Raw genomic sequence first — 20,096 nt, 5'->3', positions numbered from 1 at the left:
ATATATATATATATATATATATATATATATATATATATATATATATATATATAAATAATCTGTCTCATTGCAGATTACAAAAACTGACTTTTCCTTACACTGAACAAAACATTTTTTATATGTCCACTGATCTGTGATGAGGTGGGGACTTGCACCCCCCGCGACCCCAAAAAAGGGACAAGCGGTAGAAAATGGATGGATGGATGTCCACTGATGTTTAAAAACTCTACACTCGGAATCTACTTTACATTTCCCCAACGATTTCGACATTCTTTGTCCTGGTGCCCTAATTGACTAAAACACTTCCTGCACGCTCGGCGCGAGCGTGATGACGTCATGTTATCGATGGGAAAATGCCTTTTTAGACAATATGATTTGCCTGAGCAGCTAGGAGACCCCGAGAGTAACAAGCGATAGAAAATGGATTGATGGATGGGCTCGAAAGGATAGATTGAAATTTTTTGCCCCCTGCTCTATAGGTTATTTCTCCTGTTATGTTGAGAAGAATTGTTGTACATTCTTGGGTAGCAGGTTATAGTTTGTTTTGTACATCATTTTAGCTAATTGCAAGTGCGCCGGGTCGTTGAATTTTAATATTTTTGATTCAATAAATAAAGGGGTTTGTATGTTCCCTACATACAACATTATGTATTATTGTAATTGATCTGTTTGTAACACCGCAAATGAACGAAGCGCACATTTGTAGTTATTTCCCCATTTTTCTGCACAATAACTCAGATATGGTAACACTAGCGAGCAGTAGAGAATTAGGAGTGGTTTTTGGTCCAGAAAATATTTTGCTTAATTCATTATTCATGTTATACATTTTTACATTAGATTTCCAGTTCATTTTATCGTCTATTATTATACCAACAATGTGTTTTCTTTTACCCTTTCAATGTCTACTCTGTCTATTTGTATTTGTGTTTGACTGTCCCTTCTACTGTTATCAAACAGCATTATTTTAGTTAGCCTTGAGCTTTTTGAGCGCTTCCAGTGGCAAGTTTATTATTTGTCTTCTTGGAGAATTAAAGACTGCTCTTACCCGTTCCTTTTTGGAGAACACAAACCCTCGCGTTGACACAGCCAGATTGTGACAGAATGCCTCGGACCAAAGGAGGATCCTCCATTGAGATGAGAATGGATGCACAGCAACCCTAGTGTTTGGGGTTTGAGGACGAAGAAGAGACGGAGGTTGATCTCTGTACGGAGGCGTGTAGTCGGTAGATGGCGAAGGTAGTGGTACCTCTCCCGACCTCGCAGGCACGGTCAGCTGCTCGTTCCTCTCCACTCCAGCAAAATGTTTGTATGATTAATTCCCACCATTCTTTTTTTGATTTTTGTTTTCCCATTCCCATGAGTCAGTCACGAACAACTGATACTACGCTATCTATAACTGACTCTCAAGACCTAGTTCCAGGAGCTGATGCACACACTCAGCCTGAACCCCCTAAGGCTCAAGCTCCGACCCCAAAGGCTCTCTCTTCGCCCACCTCAACCACCCTGTTTGCAGTTCCTGTTCCAGCAGCCCGGCTTCCCGAAGCCCACCCGCCCTTGGCTTCTGCTAATGCTGAGGTCGTGGGTCAAACGCTCCTCCCTCAAACTACCGACACCGTCCTGAATCCGCTTCTTGAGGGGGAGCTATTACTAGTAGTGGTGCAGCTGGGGAAGCACAGCTCCTTCCACTGAGGTCGCCGCCTGCCTCTCCACCAGCGAGGGCGCCATCAGCTCAAGTTCCAGCGCCACAATCTACCGAGGACCCTCCAGAGAAGAACAGCACGGTGTGGATGAATAAGTGGTACCGGAAGCTGCTGATGGAGCTGGACGACACCGGTAACAGCCATGCTCACTCCAGCTTCGACAGCCGCTCCAGCCAAGCCCGCTCCAGGTTCGACTCCAGCTCTGGAGCCGGCTACTCCATTGGCTCCGCAGACGCCTCCAGCTACTCCAGTGGGTCCGCAGACGCCTGCAGCTACTCCAGTGGCACCACAGACACCACCAACTCTGTTTCCGGTTGGTCTGACGCCGCAACCAGCTCCATCTCCAGTGGGTCTGATGCCGCGACCAGCTCCCTCTCAAGTGGGTCTGACGATGACACCACCAATTCCGTCTGCAGTGGGTCTGACAACAATATATATATATATATATATGTACTGTATATGCTATGCCCACCAAGCCAAAAAACAGAAATGACGCAATACTACATACTTATATAGCCGAAGGATGTGTCTTGCAGACATGTTATTGAATATATGTCTTAAATACCTTAATTAAATGTAATACATTTAGAATATATACTTGTAAAATATGATATATTAACAATCAATCCTATAGTAAAATAAAATATACCGTATTTTTCGGACTATAAGTCGCTCCGGAGTATAAGTCGCACCTGCCGAAAATGCATAATAAAGAAGGAAAAAAACATATATATGTCTCACTGGAGTATAAGTCACATTTTTTGGGGAAATTTATTTGATAAAACCCAACACCAAGAATAGACATTTGAAAGGCAATTCAAAATAAATAAAGAATAGTGAACAACAGGCTGAATAAGTGTACGTTATATGACGCATAAATAACCAACTGAGAACGTGTCTGGTATGTTAACGTAACATATTATGGTAAGAGTCATTCAAATAACTATAACATATAGAACATGCTATACGTTTACCAAACAATCTGTCACTCCTAATCGCTAAATCCCATGAAATCTTATACGTCTAGTCTCTTACGTGAATGAGCTAAATAATATCATTTGATATTTTACGGTAATGTGTTCATAATTTCACACATAAGTCGCTCCTGAGTATAAGTCGCACCCCCGGCCAAACTATGAAAAAAACTGCGACTTATAGTCCGAAAAATACGGTAGCCATTAGAGATGTATAAATAATTGATTTATAATATATATGTATTTCCTGAATCGTAATCGCGGGGTGCCCAAATTTTCCCACTTCTTGTTTTGATAATACAGAATATGTTATCTGCGTATTATCCGTGAAAATTGTATTGTTTTCCACACAAACTACTGCGATGTTTGCACCACTATTGTATTGTTTTCAAACAATATTTGTGATCTAAGGTTTGTTTTTTTCTTGTTAAAAAGCATTTTACGTGTGAAAATGTTGTGTGTTACACAATTGATTTCAAATCTAAGTTACGAGCTCGGTCGTGGAACGCAATGTGCTTGTAGGTTGCGGTACTACTGTGAACATATCTTCAAACACAAATAGGAAATGGTAATAATACAGCCAACTAGCCATTTGCATGTGCTACTCCAGTTAATTACTCTGTGCAAATTGTAATCCTAGAACTGTACAGTAACATTGCAATTAGCTTAAAACAATCAATGCGGTAGGCCATGCCAGCATCATCTCAATTGCACAATTAACCTAATAACAGACTGAATAGCTGAGGGCAAGAGAAACACTAAGAAGAGCATCTTTATCTTCAATATGCTGCCTGACTGGATAAACACAAAGCTCCCGCAAGCCCAGTTCAATAATTAGATCAATTAAGGGAGTGCGTAATCAGATGTAGAAAGCCAAATCACAGAAGGATTCTTTCAAAACGTGATAGGAAGAGAATAACCTGCAGCTGCTGGTTATTGAACTGAAGCTAATTATGGATCATGAGACACGTCACAATATCTGCTGCTATATCAGTTCGCTTTTATTTACAGTATAAAGCCGCAGCTCACAACAAACGTTATCTCAAGGCACTTTACACATGAATTAGAAGATATACAACCAAATTGCAGAATGTTAATTAAAATAATATAAAGAAATGGAGCAATCCCACTAAAGCCCAATCCCAGTTGTATAATACTTAGGATATAAATGTACAAATTGAGACAAATTAGAAATATATAGTGTGCCGAAAGGTAAACATTCAGTCACACATTTAGTTCACTTTTCTCACATTTAACACATTTTTCTCACAGTAAGGTCATTTTCAATACATTTCAATTTAACTTAAATGGTGACTCTAAATGTTATATCAAAACCTTACTACTTTAAGGTTTTACTACTTACGTATAAAATACTAAAGGGTCTAGCTCCATCCTATCTTGCTGATTGTATGTCCCGGCAAGAAATCTGCGTTCTAAGAACTCCGGCTTATTAGTGATTCCCAGAACCCACAAAAAGTCTGCGGGCGAAAGAGCATTTTCTATTCGGGCTCCGGTATTCTGGAATGCCCTCCCGGTAACAGTTAGAGATGCTACCTCAGTAGACGCATTTAAGTCCCATCTTAAAACTCATTTGTATACTCTAGCCTTTAAATAGACCCCCCTTTTAGACCAGTTGATCTGCCGTCTCTTCTCTGCTCTGCCCCCCTCTCAGGTTATTAGGTGACCACTACACAGATGACGCGCTAGCTGTTCAAAGTGGAGACCCGGGGTGGACCACTCATCTGTGCATCAGTTGGGGACGTCTCTGCGCTGCTGACTGGTCTCCACTCAAGATGATCCCCTGCTGGCCCCACTATGGACTGGACTCTCACGCTATTAACTAGATCCACTCGACATCCATTGCACCGGTCGCCCAGGGGGGTGGGGGCAGGGGGCAGAGGCGCCCACCTGTTGCCTGTGCTCCTCGTCCACGTCGGCGGCGGAGTAACTGTCAGCAACTTCATAAGCCTGGACAACTTGGCATGCCGGTGCCGGAGTATAATCATCTGTTGGCGTACAGAAAGCGATCTCCTGCTTGATGCATTCCTGCTTTCTCAGTGTTTTCCCTTCCGTGTTTCATTGTCGTGTCATCCTACCGCAGACCTCCGTTCCGTGTTTGACGTTTGCTGTGTGTCTCGTCATTCCTTGTCGTCGTTCCCATGCTTCTCGGACTGCCCCTTGGATCTCGACCTCCCGCTTGGAAAACGGATCTTGTCTCTTCGCTACTGCCCTGGATCATCTGCCTGCCCAACGGACTGTCTTCCTGCCTTATTCCTCCTCTCGCCCAACACAACACTAGGTAACACACACTACAGCTAATCACACACATAGCCACACACCACATACACTTGGATCTAGTTCACACTCCATTTCCTTAGTTTATATTTGTTTTGTTTGATTATTATATATATATTTAATATATATAATAAATCATTGAACATCACTGCCCTCTGGTGTCAGTTGCCGTCACCTCCCCTTAGTAACCATAACAATGTAACCGCCATTATTTAAAAGAATGAAGATCATCACGTTCGATAGATGGCAACTTGTTAGCTTTGCGGACACAAGATCAACATACTTGCCAACCTTGAGACCTCCGAATTCGGGAGATGGGGGGCAATGGTCGGGGTGGGCGTGGCCGGGGGACAGAGTTAAGGGGGGAGGAATATATTTATAGCTAGAATTCACTGAAATTCAAGTATTTCTTATATATATATATACATATATATATATATAGTACAGTACACAGTAATGAAAACAGAGTTGTTCTACTAACTGTACTGTAATTGCTGCTTACTTTAAAAAAAAATAACACTTACCTTTCACTATTTGAGTAGCCTTTGTTCTGCCATTTGAGTACTGGCGAGTGATCTCTGAATCCGGGAACATATCCTTCACGGATTTGTTGAAAACATCCGCAAATGAGAACGGGATGTTTCTTGCAGCTATCAGCATAGCCATCTTTGTCTCGGCATATGTTACACCCTCGGGTCTCCATTTAGCAAGGTGGCCCATAATACCGGGCCGTGACCAGCCTTGTGCTTCTCTGACCGTTCATGAGTGACTATATCCATTCGGCCACCGTGTTATGGGTTATAGATAAACCTATGGATAACGGAGACATATATAATAGTCTCCTTTTCAGGTGAGAGAGGACGCTAAAGGCAGTGCCTTTAAGGCACGCCCCCAATAATGTTGTCCGGCTGGAAATCGGGAGAAATTCAGGAGAATGGTTGTCCCGGAAGATTTTCGTGAGAGGCACTGAAATTCGGGAGTCTCCTGGAAAATTCGGGAGGGTTGGCAAGTATGAAGATCAATGATTGTGACAGCTTAAACAAGTATGAATATGTTTTGAATTCATGGAAGCCACCCTTTGGCAGGCCAAAAGAAACGACTCATCGGGCCGAAATCGGCACCACTTTGGGCATCCCTGGAGTAACTGTGTTAAAAGCCTTGGACCAGGGGTGTCAAATTCATTTTAGATCGGGGGCCACGTGGAGAAAAATCACGGCAGGATAACTTAAAAATAACGACAACATCAGATTGTTTTCGTTGTCTAAAAATACAGTTTGTAGAACAAGCACATTCTGAAAATGTACAAATGATAATGTTGTTGTTTTACACTTACATGTTGCAGTTAATAGTATATATACTTTATTTGTCGTTATTTATATTTTCTGAATAAATTATGTAATAATGGTCATCAGTCAACTCATTGGTGTTCATTTTCAATCTATCAAGATAAAAAAATTATATAAAAATCAAATTACAGTATGTTATTTATGTAGTTTGATCATTTTCCTCGACTGACACCTGACTCACATCATGTGGTTTATTTTGTACATATGTAGCATCATCTACAAAGATACACATAATTGCAATTGTGACATCCAGTGGACACATTTAGAACAGCGGTTTCTTTCATTCAAAAATTTCAGGTACATTTTTATACTTAGCAAACTCATCCCGCGGGCCGGATAAAACCTGTTCACGGGCCTGATCCGGCCCTCGGGCCGTACATTTGACACACTTGCCTCAGAGCCAAACTTTGTTACACGGTTTGTTTTAATACAGTTGACCAAGTAGAAGTATTTTCAGATAAAAGCAACCTTATAATGGTATGAATAAACACAGGAAGCTAAAGTGGCCCTGGAGTTTATTCCACATATAGAATGAATGCTTGAGCACTTTCCTCTGTAGTAACAAGAAAATGATAGGAAAGAGTAATAGTTCTCTATTTTGAACAAGTTCAGACTGCACTTTTTGGGAATTTTGCCCATCATCCACAATCCTTAAAAGTTAAAAAGTAGTTGTTTGCAACACCATCTTAAAACTCAGTTATATTTGTAATTACAAATTGATTCCTCGGAGGATTAATATTGTGGAAAAACTCATTCTAGAGTCTAGTTCAAAGGCAACTTGTCTTGCATTGATCTACTAAGTAGCTTTTAAAGTGAGGTGAAATTGCAAATAGAGATTTGGCTGTCATTCTCTGCTGTTGTTAAGTTCATGTTATACAGAAATAATATATTGCGTTTTTAGCCAATCATTTCGAAACAATAGGTGGGCCAATTAAAATGACACACTAAATACATGGCAGGTGTAATAACTTAGCTCTTACTGACAGAATGAAAATCCTCACTGACGGTCGTCCTGTGCACTGAGACGCACCATCAAGTACACTTTTGCATAATTGCAGCATGAAAAGGCATGTGTGCAGGTCATTAAAATCAGAACATCACCATAAATATTCATATGGAATTTGGGCCCACAACATGACTGCAGAGAAAATAAAACGTATCTAGTCAAGTGAACAAGTATTTTCATTGAGCAGATTTTACAGTTTTTGGACTTTTTTTCCCGAACAATACTTTATTATTTCCGATACAGTCACACTAACTCTGTCTACAGCAGGGGTGTCAAACGTACGGCCCGTGGATGAGTATGCTGAGTATAAAAATGAGCCCAAATTTTGGAATGAAAGAAACTGCTGTTCTATATGTGTCCACTAGATGTTGCAATAGCAATTCTTTGTCAGATCAGGGGTCGGGAACTTTTTTTGGCTGAGAGAGCCATGAAAGCCAAATATTTTAAAATGTACACTACCGTTCAAAAGTTTGGGGTCACATTGAAATTTCCTTATTTTTGAAGGAAAAGCACTGTACTTTTCAATGAAGATAACTTTAAACTAGTCTTAACTTTAAAGAAATACACTCTATACATTGCTAATGTGGTAAATGACTATTCTAGCTGCAAATGTCTGGTTTTTGGTGCAATATCTACATAGGTGTATAGAGGCCCATTTCCAGCAACTATCACTGCAGTGTTCTAATGGCACAATGTGTTTGCTCATTGGCTCAGAAGGCTAATTGATGATTAGAAAACCCTTGTGCAATCATGTTCACACATCTGAAAAGAGTTTAGCTCGTTACAGAAGCTACAAAACTGACCTTCCTTTGAGCAGATTGAGTTTCTGGAGCATCACATTTGTGGGGTCAATTAAACGCTCAAAATGGCCAGAAAAAGAGAACTTTCATCTGAAACTCGACAGTCTATTCTTGTTCTTAGAAATGAAGGCTATTCCACAAAATTGTGTGGGTGACCCCAAACTTTTGAACGGTAGTGTATTTCCGTGAGAGCTATATAATATTTTTTAACACTGAATACAACTAAATGCGTGCATTTTTAAGTAAGACCAACAATTTTAGAGTATAATAAGTATCTTATTCCTTACCAATAATGTGACTTCTTGAACAGGTGCGGTAGAAAACGGATGAATGGATTAAAATGCATGAGAATGTTTTATATTTTGAACGTTATTTTTAACACTGTGATTACCAGCGGAATTATTCATTATCGTGTTAAGCAATGTCAGCTAAGATTTATCTGAGAGCCAGATGCATTCATCAAAAGAACCACATCTGGCTCAAGAGCCATAGGTTTCCTACCCCTGTTGTAGATGATGCTACATATGTAAAAAAAAAAACACATGTGATCATGTTTTGTTTTAGTCATGTTCGGTTTTGTTTTTGGACTCTTTGTGCACTTTTGTTTGTTTTGTCACCATAGCAACCCATTAGTTTTCACCTGTCATGCCACGCACCTGTTTCACGTATTGAGTCACGCACCTGTTTTCACTAATCATGCCACTATTATTTAAGCCTATTGTTGCCAGGAAGTCAGCCTGGCGACATCACACTCTCTACACACCCTTATGATCCATGCTGCTCTTTTTCATGCCCTTTTCTCATCCAAGTAAGTTTTCTTTATTCATGCCATAGTTTGCAAGTTTTGTTTTTTTGTCCATAGTCCTGCCTTTGTGCGAGTTTTTGTTTGTATAACCTAGTTTTGTACTTCCGCTCTTGTGCGCGCCTTTTGTTTATTCCTTTTTTGAGTGTTAATATTAAATCATGTATTTAACTTCACGCCATGTCCGGTCCAAATCATTTGCACCACGGGAGAACAAACCACGCCAAAGTCCACGTCCTGACACAAACTACATAAATAATAGAGATGTTAAATTAAATCAATATTCAAATCAACATAAAAAAAACACAAGATACACTTACAATTAGTGCACCAACCCAAAAAACCTCCCTCCCCCATTTACACTCATTCACACAAAAGGGTTGTTTCTTTCTGTTATTAATATTCTGGTTCCTACATTATATATCAATATATATCAATACAGTCTGCAAGGGATACAGTCCGTAAGCACACATGATTGTGCATGCTGCTGGTCCACGAATAGTACTAACCTTTAACAGTTAATTTTACTCATTTTCATTAATTACTAGTTTCTATGTAACTGTTTTTATATTGTTTTCCTTTTTTTTTATTTAAGAAAATGTTTTTAATTTATTTATCTTATTTTTTTATTTTTTATTTTTTTAAAAAGGACCTTACCTTCACCATACCTGGTTGTCCAAATTAGGCATAATAATGTGTTAATTCCACGACTGTATGTATCGGTTTTGGTTTATATCGATATCGGTTGATATCGGTATCGGTAATTAAGAGTTGGACAATATCGGAATATCGGATATCGGCAAAAAAGCCATTATCGGAAATCCCTAATAAATAACATCGTGTAATTTTTTTATCTTGATAGATTGAAAATTAACACCAATGAGTTGACTGCTGAACATTATCACATAATTTATCCAGAACGTATAAATAACGACAAATAAAGTATATACACTATTAACCGCAACATGTAAGTGTAAGAAACCCCAACAACATTATGATTTGTATATTTTCAGAATGTGCTTGTTCTATTTTTAAACAAAGAAAACAATCTGAAGTTGTCTTTATTTTTAAGTTATTGTGCCGTGATTTTACCAGTTCGGCCGGCCCACTTGGGAGTAGATTTTTGTCCATGTGGCCCCCAATCTAAAATTAGTTTTACACCCCTGGTCTACTTTAACCACTCACTTGAATTTACGGTCATCTTGATTTTATATGCACACAGAGTGTGTGATTAGATAATGAAAACAACAGTTATGCGTTTTTTTTTATTATTGCTTTTTGTTACAAGCATGATGGTTTAATAATAACTAACACATAACGAGAAAAGGACTCGGAAAGCGCAGGCTTCCGCAGGCCCTATAGAATCATTTAAAAAATCCTGAATCTAGACAGTGATCCGCATCACGCCATGAGATAATCAATCGCATGTTCCTTACCTCAGTTCTGACATTTCCTGGAAGATTCATCAAAATCCACCCACAATTTTTGAGCTGTGTCGCAAACGTAATGGGGACTGAGCACTGGGCGTGAACATTACACCTTGAACAGCGTGAACGATGCGACATTGTGTTGATTGGTTGAAATATAATTGATATATAAAGTGTGGACATGTTCATGTATGTCAGGGGTGGGTAATTAATTTTTACCGGGGGCCGCATGAGCAACCCGAGCACTGCTGGAGGGCCATATCGACAATATTTCAATTACATTTTGCTCAATATTATTTTTGATATATACCGTAAGATAAATAATAATAATAATAATAATAATAATAATAATAATAATAATAATAATAATTAATAATAATACTTTCATTTAACCTAACTTAACTTTATACCAAAAGCACTGCTTTGGAAATCATTTGTACCCCTTTCAGAGATCACATTTAGTTCCCCTTAAACATCCTCATGTTGCACAATGAAATGTAAGCATAAGATGAAGTGTGCATTCCTGAACTTTCTCTAGTAACAGCATTCCATGATTAATATCAATAAATTAACATTAATAATAAATGACAGTAGAATAAGCACACGTATGACTGAGGAGTCATAGTGTAACTTTGTGTGGTGTTTTGAGTTGTCCGACTTTTTGTATGGCCATAAACGCACCAGTGGCTTAGTGGTATGCTTGTTGGTGACAGATGACAAGGTGGTTTTGGCCTGGTTTGTATGGCAGAAAATGACTACTTTTTCGAGATAGAAGTGTTTTACTCATGTTTTTGGTGTGGTTTTGGCCGAATATAAACAGTTTTGCTCAATAAAGTGATCGATATAATTCCTGTCCTCGAAGCATCTCGATAGACGTTACAATAATTGAACATGTTCAAATGAACGGTGTTGACGAACACCGTTAGGGCCGCTTGTTGTCACTGTCACTCAAAGTTGCATTGCAAAATTACACAGAATAAATGTGTTTATTTTGTTTAGAATTCAGATGGGATTTGATTTGGTGCGCGGCATATATTTGCTGTGCGCAGAGGACGCTTGAGCAGTGCGCAATTGCGCAGGCGCGCACCTTAGAGGGAACGTTGCTTGGCAGTCCATGTCTTGCTGAAAACACGCCATTCGTCATCAACTTTTCTCTTTTTAGCGTCTCGGGTGTAAACCGTGCATCACTTGTCGCTGGGCACCTTCACTCGCAGGTTACACACGGACATACGCCCATAAATAACACTTTTCAAAATAAAAGCAGCACAGTTGTATTGCTCGCACGACATAGATATTTTTTCAACTTTATTTTGTAATTTGTGATTGCAGCTGTTCACATTCACTCACAATCACGCACGCACATACGTCCACACGGAAGTAGAACAAATAACGCTTTTCAAAATAAAAGCAGCACCGTTGTATTGCACACTCGACACAGATACTTTTTAAAATGTATTTTGTAATTTATGATTGGTCTCACGCGGGCCGGACAGGGACGCACAAAGGGCCGAATGTGGCCCGCGGGCCGCAGAATGATGTATGTGCTGCCGCTATTTGTGCTCCGCCACAATTAAGACTCAATCTATAAACATCATGCATTGTTGCAGACAGTGTTTGTAATAACAGTGTTGCATAATACTAAATATAATACGGTAATATTAAACATTTTTGATCATATTAAAAGACACTGTGAGACCGCACTACAAAAACTGAAATCTAAGTAAGATGAAATAACTCAAATAAGGGTGATATTTGCTTATTTTCTGTCTGATAAGATAATTCTTCTCAGTAAGCAGATTTTATGTTAGAGTGTTTTACTTGTTTTAAGGGTTTTGTTCCTAAATGATCTCAGTAAGATATTACAGCTTGTTGCTGAGATTTGATGACATATATTGAGTAAAACATGCTTGAAACTAGAATATAAACTGTTGCAAAGCTGTGTCATCAACACTCACAAGTATAAAACTACTTTTTAAAGTAATAATTTCTTATTTCTAGCATGAAAAAAAATTGTGATGCCGAGCGCATATCATTATGTCAAGATAATGGCACTGGCATTTCAATAATTTTAGAATATTTTTCAACATATTGAGAAAAAAGGTCTCTTTTTTTTTCTTTCTATCAAGAAAAGTGCACTTGTTATTAGTGAGAATATACTTATTTTAAGGTATTTTTGGGTTCATTGAGGTTAGCTCATTTGACTTGTTTTGGAAAGTCTTGACAAGCCGAATTTTCTTGTTCTATTGGCAGATAATTTTGCTTAGTTCAAATAAAATACCCCGAATTTTTGTAATTTTTTTTCTTGTTTTTGAACACTGACTTTTTGCAGTGCGCCGTCTGTTTCGAGTGGTTTGGTTGAGATTAAATGTCGACTCTTACTTGACTGGGAGTGTGAGCTGTTGTCTATTTATATGTGCTCCTGTGATCACAGGCGCCGATCCCGTGGGTGCTTCGGGGCCCGAGCAATGCCGAGCACATTGATGGCAAATTCTTTCTCACCACCAAGCAAAAACCGCGCAAGCTCAGGCCCCTTCTACACTAAAGTGGCTATGGTTATCCAGGGTAAATCCCACCTAACCTTATCCTTGTCCACACACACACACACAATGGTCGTTTAAGACAGTGGTCCCCAACCACCAGGCCGCAGCCCGGTACTGGTCCGTGGATCGATTGGTACCGGGCCGCACAAGAAATTAAAAAATATATATATATATATATATATTTTTTATTAAATCAACATTAAAAACACAAGATACACTTACAATTAGTGCACCAACCCAAAAAACCTCCCTCCCCCACTCATTCACACAAAAGGGTTGTTTCTTTCTGTTATTAATATTTTGGTTCCTACATTATATATCAATATAGATCAATACAGTCGGCAGAGATACAGTCCAGCACAAATGATTGTATTTTTTATGACCCAAAAAAATAAAATAACAATTCCAATCAACCCCCCATACCCCCCACAGCCCCGGTCCGTGGGACAAATTTTCAAGCTAAGAAAAGGTTGGGGACCACTGGTTTAAGACACCTGAGCCATCAGAAATTAATCACATCTTTAATAATTACGTGAAAGTACACAATGTGATAAAGAACATTTTACATCAATCAATCTAGGGTTCTAGATATGCGGTCAGGACACTCCTCACTATTTTACCTTCACCTTCGTTGTCCATTCGTTTTTGGTGACTTTACATACTCTGGACCTAGACGTTGAGTCCGCGACATACATGGCGGACAATAACTGATACAGTCTGCTTTGCCAGTCCAAAAGAATTTGCCGTTTTCCATAGTCTTCCCTCGACGGCCAGGTAATACCAAAGCACACACTATGTATCACATCCACAGGAACCCGCATTCTCTTTGTCTCTCCTTCGACAAATGGACAAAGTTTTTCGCTAAGTAGAATCACAGCTGACCTGGACATTGGAAAGTTCTCTTGCCGTCTGAGAAGTGTTGTATCCCAAATAGCTGCAATCGCTTTCTCTTAAGGTATTCAAGTGTGATTTCCACAAGCGTCTGTACATGTAGAAGAAGGAGAAACACGGGCATGTCTGGATGACTCGCCTCCATATTTCCAGTGGTTAGCTCCGAGTTACGAAACCGCTTTATTATGAAGCTAGCTGTGGCGCGTTCTTTCTGACGTCACTTCCCGTGCGGGGCGCAGTCTTTCTGGCGTCACTTCCTGTCCAAACTCGGTTTGTAAACGATCGATGAGTCCATACAAAGCTAAGAGCCGGAGATTCAAGAAATATACGGCACACTTACCCGTGTAAAAATTTGTCCGAGGAGGGGGACCTTAAACGCTGGTTTAGTGTGGCTGAAACGGGGCTTAGGCTAAATAATTATTCGTTTAAGGGGTTATCCTGCTTAGTGTAGACATAGCCTCAGAAAAGTAGTATCAGATTTACCGCCCGTCCGAGCACCCACTGGCAGAAATGTAGATCGGCGCAGTGTTGTACATCCTCTACAACGCTTCTTTACGTGGACCCCGACTTAAACAAGTTAAAAAACATATTCGGGTGTTACCATTTAGTGGTCAATTGTACGGATTATGTACTGAACTGTGCAATCTACTAATAAAAGTTTCAATCAATCAATCCTCATCCTACATCAGCTGGGATAGGCTCCATTAGAGATGTGCGGGTCTTAAACAAGTCATTCAGAACTAGCAGTTTTGTTTCAATTCATTCGGAATTCTGGGGTGCTCGTCTACGTTGACTGATTTACTTACTCGCCCCTCCGACCAGTAGCTACTAGGGTTGTATGGTATACCGGTATTGGTATAGTACCACGATACTAATTAATCATATTTGGTACTACACCGCCTCTAAAAAGTACCGGTCCCGCAGTCAACCAATCAATCAATCAACCAATCAACGTTTACTTATATAGCCCTAAATCATGAGTGTCTCAAAGGGCTGCACAAGCCACAACGACATCCTCGGCTCAGATCCCACATCAGGGCAAGAAAAAAGTCAACCCAATGGGATGACAATGAGAAACCTTGGAGGAGACCGCAGATGTGGCGACCTAATGGACGTCGAATGGATCTAGCATAATATTGTGATAGTCCAGTCCATAGTGGATCTAACATAATAGTGCGAGAGTCCAGTCCATAGTGGATCTTGAGAGTCCCCCCCCGTCATTATCACGTCGTGTCATTGTTGGTTTTACGAGCAGAGGAGCATGTTCGGCAGCACACAATCAAGGAGTACTTACAAGCAGACAGAGTGTGTAGACAGAAAAGGGAGACTGGACGCATTTTGGCTTAAAAACTAACAATAAAGGTGAAGTTATAACACTGAAACGCCCTCAGGAAGAGGTGCTTTAAGATATGGCTAGCTAGCTAGCGGCTAAAATCCACCCGCAGTCTGCAGTGTTTTAGCTACCTCTAAATCACTAATCCTCGCCTCAATGCCGACAAATAAAGTAAGTTTCTTACAAGTATCATCCCTGCAGGACGAGGAATAGCTAAACATGCTTCACTACACACCGTAGCTCACCGGCGTCACCGCTAATGACGCCGTTCCTGAATGTAAACAAATGCCATGGGTGGATATACACCTAACATCCACTGTAATGATACCAAGTACAGGAGCGTATCTAGTCGATACTACTATGGTTACATCAATATTTTTTAGCATCACAAATTTTTTTAATAATATGTTTATAAACTCAGGAAATATGTTCCTGGACACATGAGGACTTTGAATATGTATGATACTGTAACTACTTGGTATTGGATTGATACCTACATTTGTGGTATCATCCAAAACTAATGTAAAGTATCAAACAACAACAGAAGAATAAGTGATTATTACATTTTAACAGAAGTGTAAATAGAACATGTTAAAAGAGAAAATAAGTGTCATGTCTGTGTTGATCATGTTTTTGTTTGGCCATGTGCTGTTTGTTTTTTGGACGCTTTTTAGTTCCTGGTTTCACGCTTTTGTTTTGTCACCATAGCAACCATTAGTTTTCACCTGTCATGTCACGTACCTGTTTCACGTTTTGAGTCACGCACCTGTTTTCACTAATCATGTCACTATTATTTAAGCCCATTGTTGCCAGGAAGTCAGCCTCATCACACACCCTTATGATCCATGCTGCTCTTTTTCATGCCCTTTTCTCGTCCAAGTAAGTTTTCTTTATTCATGCCATAGTTTGCAAGTTTTGTTTTTTTGTCCATAGTTCTGCCTTTGTGCGAGTTTTTTGTTTTTATAGCCAAGTGGTGTACTTCCGCCAATGTGCGCGCCTTTTGTTTATTCCTTTTTTGAGTGTTAAAATTAAATATGTATTCACCTGCACGCCATGTCTGGTCCAAATCATTTGCACCACGGGAGAACAAACCAGGCCATAGTCCAAGTCCTGACAATAAGCAGATATTAACAGTAAATGAACAAGTACCGTAATTTCTGGACTATAAGCCGCACCTGACTATAAGCCGCACCAGCTAAATTTAGGGGAAAATACAGATTGCTCCATATATAAGCCGCACCCGACTATAAGCCGCAGGGTTTTGATGTGTAATTACCGTAGTATATAGGGGTTCCTGCGGGACAGAGATGACTGTTTGGGAACGCAAAGCGTCCCATTTATTAACAATAAATCTTTCAATCATTCAATCAAACTTTCACATCTTCTTCATGGCGAACAGCATTCGTGCAGAGTACAAATAATACAACGGTGCAAAGTAATACAAAGTGCTCGCCTGTACGTTATCAAAATAACCAGCCTACCGGTATATGAAAAGTCAGTCTTTAATCATTGTGTCATCGTCTTCCTCCTGTGTACTAAAACCACCAAAATCCTCTTCGTCGGTGTCGGAGAAGAACAGGCAGTATATAAGCCGCACCCTTGTATAAGCCGCAGGGACCAGAACGAGGGGAAAAAGTAGCGGCTTATAGTCCGGAAATTACGGTAGATCAATAATGAATTTTCTACCACTTGTCCTTAATAATTTTGACAAAATAATAGAATGATAAATGACACAATATGTTAGCAGACTAAATTAGGAGCCTTTGTTTGTTTACTTACTACTAAAAGACAAGTTGTCTAGTATGTTCACTATTTTGTTTAAGGACAAAATTGCAATAAGAAACATATGTTTAATGTACCCTAAGATTTGTTGTTAAAATAAAGTCAAAAATGCAATTTTTTTGTGGTCCCCTTTATCTAGAAAAGTACCGAAAAGTATCGAAATACATTGATATCCGGTCAACACTAGTAGCTACATTTTAAAAGGCGACCGGAGAACATGTCACTAATTGTACAAAATGCATTTTTATAAATAATATTGCCTCAAACTAATTTCCCTTGTTCCGTTCCCCACAGAATCCACACAACGAACGAATGCCTCACTCAACTTGTGAGCCTCACTGACTGTCTGGTGCTCGAGAAGCATCCGCAGCTTGGTATCAATAAATCGATCAAAGTTCACTGATATAGCCCTTAATCGCAAATGTCTCAAAGGGCTGCACAAGCCACGACGACATCCTTGGCTCAGATCCCACATCAGGGCAAGAAACTCAACTCGACCCAATGGGAACAAGGAGAAACCTTGGAAGCGATCACAGATGTAGGGAACCCCCGTCCCCCGGGTGCCACAATGGATGCCGACTGGATACGGTTAATGAGACAAGCGGAGCTCGTGTGATTCATGAGTGAATCATTTAAAACCAAACAAGTGCGTCAGCCAATTTGTGAACGGCAGTCGTAATAAGTAACATCCATTAAGGGGAGGGAAGTGGGGCACAAAAACTGATGGTGGATTACTTGTTCAAGTGAGGCTCTGTTGAAAGTCAATAGTTCCTTTGGGGGAAATAATTAATCAACTGTACTGTAGCACGAACCAACCCATTTACCAATCCTGTTTCAGAACTACTGTAACACATACACAGTATGGTGAACCTGGACTGCAAAAAAAAGGTGGGTTTCTTAATAAACGTCAAAATAAAATACTATATCCTGCCTTGTAGGGGTCTTAAAATATTATGACATCTGCACTACAAATAAAATGCCGGGTCCTTTTATAAAACCCAAAACCAGTGAAGTTGGTACGTTGTGTTAATCGTGAATAAAAACAGAATAAAGTAATAAAAACAGAGGCCCACGGTTTCCAAAATCAATTTGAAATGTGAACTCGTCAGACCACAGAAAACCTTACACTTTGCATCAGTCCATCTTAGATGAGCTCGGGCCCAGAGAAGCCGGCAGCGTTTCTGGGTGTTGTTGATGAATGGTCATATCTCACTAACAGACAACAATACATCAGTATAAACAACTACACCCTCTGTCACAGGGTGCCCCCCAGGGTTCGGTGCTTGGTCCACTTCTCTTCATCCTGTACATGCTCCGCCTCTGTAACATCATCCGCCGCCATCACCTCCAATTCCACTGCTACGCAGATGATGTCCACCTATACATCTCCACAAAATCCATCTCCTCCATAACTCTCTCCACCCTGACCGACTGCCTCACTGAAATCAAATCATGGATGCACTCCAACTTCCTCAAACTCAACTGTGACAAATCTGACATGCTCATCATCGGCCCCAAATCCCTCACCAAAACTGCTCACACTCTGTCCCCGTCCATTCACATCCGCAACCTCGGAGTCATTCTGGACAATAACCTCTCTTTTCAACACCATAACAACCACATTACAAGAACTGCTTTCCTCCACCTCAAAAATATTGCCCGTCTCCGTCCATCCCTCTCCTTCTCTGCCGCTGAAACCCTGATCCATGCCTTCATCACCTCCAGACTTGACTACTGTAACAGCATCCTCTACGGCTCATCATGCAAAATTCTCAATAAACTCCAATACATTCAAAACTCTGCCACCCGCCTGCTCCCCCACACCCGCTCCCATGAGCACATCACCCCAGTCACTATAAAAGTGGGTGACATTGTTATCACCAGGAAAGATGAGGTCACCTACCTAGGTTCCATTCTAGAGGCTAACCTTTCCTGTGATAAAATGGCAACCAAGGTCATCAAAAAGGTTAACCAACGAACGAGATTTCTCTACAGAATCTCCTCTCTGGTCAACAAAAGCACCTTGAGGATTCTGGCGGGAACTCTCGTTCAACCCTTTTTCGATTACGCATGCACCTCCTGGTACCGTAGCACCTCCAAAACCCTCAAATCTAAACTCCAAACATCCCAGAACAAGCTAGGCAGGTTACTTCTAGACCTCCACCCCAGATCACACCTCACTCCTACCCACTTCTCCAAAGTGGGCTGGCTCAGGGTGGAGGACAGAGTTAAACAACTTGCACTGAGCCTAGTCTATAAAATCCACTACACCTCCCTGATACCGAAGTACATGTCAAACTACTTCCTTAAAGTAAATGACCGCCATAACCACAACACCAGGGGGAGCTCCACTAACCACGTTAAACCCAGATTCCGAACTAACAAAGGTCTTAACTCATTCTCTTTCTATGCCACATCAATGTGGAATGCGCTCCCAACAGGTATAAAAGAAAGGGCATCTCTATCCTCCTTCAAAACCGCAATAAAAGTTCACCTCCAGGCAGCTACAACCTTAAACTAACACCCTCCCCGGATTGCTAATAATCAAATGTAAACAATCAAATGCAGATACTTTTTCTTATGCCTTCTGATCTCTCTCTCTCTCTATGTCCACTACTTGCTGTCCATATCCTACCCCCCCCACCCCCACCCCCCACACCCCTGATTGTAAATAATGTAACTAATTCAATGTGATTATCTTGTGTGATGACTGTATTATGATGATTGTATATATCTGATAGTATATATCTGTATCATGAATCAATTTAAGTGGACCCCGACTTAAACAAGTTGAAAAACTTATTCGGGTGTTACCATTTAGTGGTCAATTGTACGGAATATGTACTTCACTGTGCAACCTACTAATAAAAGTCTCAATCAATCAATCAATCGTGCAGAAACTCCACTGGCTCCCCGTTCCTCACCGGATCCACTTTAAAATCCTCCTCCTCACCCACAAAGCCCTCCATAACCAGGCCCCCTGCTACCTCACCAACCTGCTTCACCGCCATACCCCTTCACGCAGCCTCCGCTCCTCTGATGCCAACCTCCTCTCCCCACCACTCAGAACCAAACTCCGAACCTGGGGTGACAGCACCTCTTTAGATCTGCTTTTTACCTGTGATTGGTGATTAGTGTTCTATGTCTTGTAATGTCCTGTCTTGTAATTTGTCCTGTATTATTATGTATTTTACAATGTA

The sequence above is a fragment of the Entelurus aequoreus genome, linkage group LG24, assembly GCF_033978785.1.
Source record: "Entelurus aequoreus isolate RoL-2023_Sb linkage group LG24, RoL_Eaeq_v1.1, whole genome shotgun sequence".
NCBI lineage: Eukaryota > Metazoa > Chordata > Actinopteri > Syngnathiformes > Syngnathidae > Entelurus > Entelurus aequoreus.
This window is presented reverse-complemented; position numbering follows the sequence as displayed.